At 43.2% G+C, this 3,610-nt stretch overlaps 1 protein-coding gene across 1 annotated transcript in view; it reads left to right on the top strand.

The window, feature by feature from the left end:
* The first annotated feature begins 2,739 nt into the window (after positions 1–2,739).
* Positions 2,740–3,610, top strand: part of BIN2 (bridging integrator 2) — a 30,143-nt gene continuing 29,272 nt past the window's right edge. The window contains exon 1 of the mRNA XM_019623874.1: positions 2,740–2,841. The gene's annotated coding sequence lies outside the window, so the exon portion shown is untranslated. The remainder of the gene's footprint in view (positions 2,842–3,610) is intronic.

Raw genomic sequence — 3,610 nt, 5'->3', positions numbered from 1 at the left:
AGGACTTTAGGGATTAGTATTACATGGGCTTTCATTAGGAAGTGATCCAAAGGTAGAATTTATTCTTTCAACAAACATCTGTGGAGCATCTGTACATCCTCTTCCCTCAAGGAACTCTAGTTGAGGACAAACGTCTACAGCATAGTATAAATGCCATGACACCTGACCCTGTCGCTTAGGGCAACAAAAGACTTTGGGCCCAGGGCACTGGATTATGTTTCCGGGGTGCTAATACTCATCCTTTTCAGTTTCAGAATTGAAGGTGGTAGTGTCCCCTCGGCACACACCCTCCCACACCTCCCAAGCCTTTTTGCCTTGAGCCTTTTGGGGATTGGGAATATAGGTCTGCTTCAGGGAGTGCCACATTAACTCTAGATTCAGTTGACTACTCTATCCTTTCAGCCCCCTCCACCTAAGAAGAACCATGCCCTAGCAAAGGAAGGGAGGAGTTGCAGGAAGGAAATGAGAGCTGTGGTAACCACTAAAAAAGGTGATTTTGCAACTTTCTGGTAGAGGACAGTATTTTGTTGGGGGAGAGGGTGGAGCCAGGGAAGATGGCAGACTCTGCACACCCAGAGGTGGGTGTTAAGGCGGACTTAGAGACACAGACATATACATATGGTTAAACTGAAAAGGGAATAAAAACAGATATTTATGGGGAAGGGAGTAGAACTAGACAATAGTGATAGTGGGTTTATATTGAGTTACTCACCTTAGGGCAGCACTGTGAAGGCAAGTTACATGTATATCATTTAATTCTACCAACAACTCCAGGAGATACTATTGTCTTAAGGGGGGGAGAGATGGGATAGGGAGTTCTGTAAACTGGGGCTCAAGAGTTTAAATGATTTGTCCAAAGGCTTATAGCCAGTAAGTGGAAAGGCGTAGATGAGAGCATATATCTATCTGTCTAACTCCAGAGCCCTTGATCTTAACCACTATAGAGAGCTCCAGAAGTGAGAGATACTAACCCCAGGATTAAGAATGGACACCCTTGGGTCAGAATCTCTACATAGAGCCTTTCTCACTCCCAAGACCTGGGCAGTCTTGCATGTAATTCAAAGCCCTCCACAGTGAGACTTTCTAGCTTCCTTACCATATTCCCCACAACACCCTAAACCAGCCATGCTGAAGCACCTCATGAAGCTGCTGTAAATTTGTACAATCCTGTGACTTCGCTGATGTTATCTTTGCCTGGGATCCTCTTTTCACCCTCACCTTTTATACCCTATTCCAATTTAGCAAAATCTTAATTCAAGGCCTAGCCTCTCTTGTATCAGTCTCACTCTCCTTCCTGATATAAGTATTAAGTATGTATTTGCTGGATACTGAGAAGTCTAGATGAGTGAGTCAAGCACCCAATCTTCAAGGAGCTCACCGTTTAGAAGGATACATAGATAGATAAATATAAGTAATAAAACAGTAACCGAAGTGCATACAAGGTACAGAAGTTTTAAATGCTTAGGAGGGAGCGATTAACTTGATTAATAAGATGCAGTAGATAAAATTAAGTGTCACAATAGATACAGAGTATGAATTGCATTTTTTTAGATAGTGGTCTGACAGACGAGGTGGGGAAAAGAGTTTCAGAAGGAGGGGACAACATCTACAACAAGCGAAAATCTGGCTTATTCAGGAAATAAATAACACATCTCTGTATTAGGGATGGAGACCTGCAGGAAGGAGGAACAGTGAGACCGGAGGCTAAATGATGAGCTAGATCATTGAGACCTGTATGCATGGGAGGGCTTAACTATAACTTATAGATACATAACAGGTATTTAATAAAAAATTATTGAGCAGATAACTGGAGAACCACTGGAAAGTTTTAAGCAGCAGCACGACAGGCCTATTGTAGCAGGCCAGGTGAGAAACAATCAGAGCCTGGACTGAAGCTGCGGCAATGCGACTAGAAAGCACGGGATGGTTTCCAGAGATGGACATGGGGAGGGAGTCAATGAAGGAGGTGAGAGAGAAGTGATTGAGGGCAGGAAGCCCCTGAGATCCCAACTTGGGCCGGGGGTGCCTCCTTCCAAAATGGGTTACAGGTAGAAGAGTCAAGACTTTCTTATTTGTTTATAAGTGAGTGTCCCCTGTGAGAACAGGTACTGTATCTTTTTCATTTCCGTGTCCTTTGCATTAGCACTGAGACCAGTATGATGGTTGGCTCTCAGGCTCCCAGTGGAGAGGAGACAGACATGGATGACATTCATTTCTCAGTGTCAAATGCATTTTATCAAGGCTTCTCAAAGCTTTCTATAAGGGTCCTCCTAAGGGAAGAGTCTTCTGCCCACCTCTCTAACCTCATCTATTTTGAGGAATTTGCGGCTATAGCTAGAAAAGGGCCTCCCAAGTGTAAAATGTCTTCAAGGATCATGTTTTATCTTTAAAAGCCATGTACGTTTTACATTATTATTATTAATTTTTTTAATATAATACTCTCCCCATATCCACCACCACCCCCACCCCCACCCCTGCTAAATAAAAACCTTCCCTGTAAATAACAGTGTCATTCCAGGCTTTATATATACCCCCTGGCACACTCCTGAATACCCCAGGAGTATCCCAATTTGAGAAGAACCACAAAAACATGATGGTTTATTCAGCAATGTGCTATATTTCTAATCCTACTGGGCTGATGTGAATATGGCAGCCCTTTAGTTACATCTGAGATGCTAAGAGAAGCCAGTGTCATATGAGGCCAACAGATAAGAGAGACTTAACTATAACCTTATGGACATTTCCAACTTATATCCTCAGGTACTGCAGAAGTTGGGGAAAACTGTGGAAACCAAAGATGAACGGTTTGAACAAAGTGCCAACAACTTCTACCATCAACAGGTAATCTGGAGGGTGGAGAAGGGAAGCTTGGAGAAAGAAAGAAGACATGAGGGCTGAGTGGCAGAGGAACAGTAGGTTCTTCAAACCCGCAGTATCCCTACTAACCCATCCTCCCCCGGGGGAAGGTTCACAGGGTGCTCTGCTGCTTATCTTCCCCTGGAACCAGAGAAACCTACCTTTCCTGTTCCTGCTGACCCTGGGTTCTGGGAAGCAGATGGGTGTTGTTTTCTCTTAGTGGTTCCCCCAGGGTACCACCAGTGGCATCACCAGGTCCTCAAACAAAATCCAAATGAGTCCCTGCCACCTTACTCACTTCCCAGGATGCCTCTCTCTCACTCTAGGGCTCTTCTCACCTCAATAGTCCCATGTTTTCCTTGTGGCCTCTTTATCCACTATATCTACCCTATGTACACCCTTTATTCTAAAATAATACCTCCATTTTTCACCTGCCATTTTCACCAACTAACCTCCTATTCTCATTGTTTCTTTGTCTTCACTGGATGTTATGGATAATTTTATGTAAAAAATGTACATTAAGAAGCAGATAACAGATTTAATCATCTGTGGGATATTTAACTTTCCGTCTCCATGTGCCAGGCATTGTGCTCAGTGCTCAGTGCTTTATGCACATCACATTTAATTCTTATATCAGTCTTGGAGATTGTAATCCCCTCTTTATAGTAGAAGGGAGTGGTTAATGTAGTGAATATCCAGTTACATTGCAATTCTGACACTGACTACCCAGAGTTAGGTCAAATTTCACAAGTTA

The sequence above is a fragment of the Hipposideros armiger genome, unplaced genomic scaffold, assembly GCF_001890085.2.
Source record: "Hipposideros armiger isolate ML-2016 unplaced genomic scaffold, ASM189008v1 scaffold_569, whole genome shotgun sequence".
NCBI classification, from domain to species: Eukaryota; Metazoa; Chordata; class Mammalia; order Chiroptera; family Hipposideridae; genus Hipposideros; species Hipposideros armiger.
This window is presented reverse-complemented; position numbering and strand designations above follow the sequence as displayed.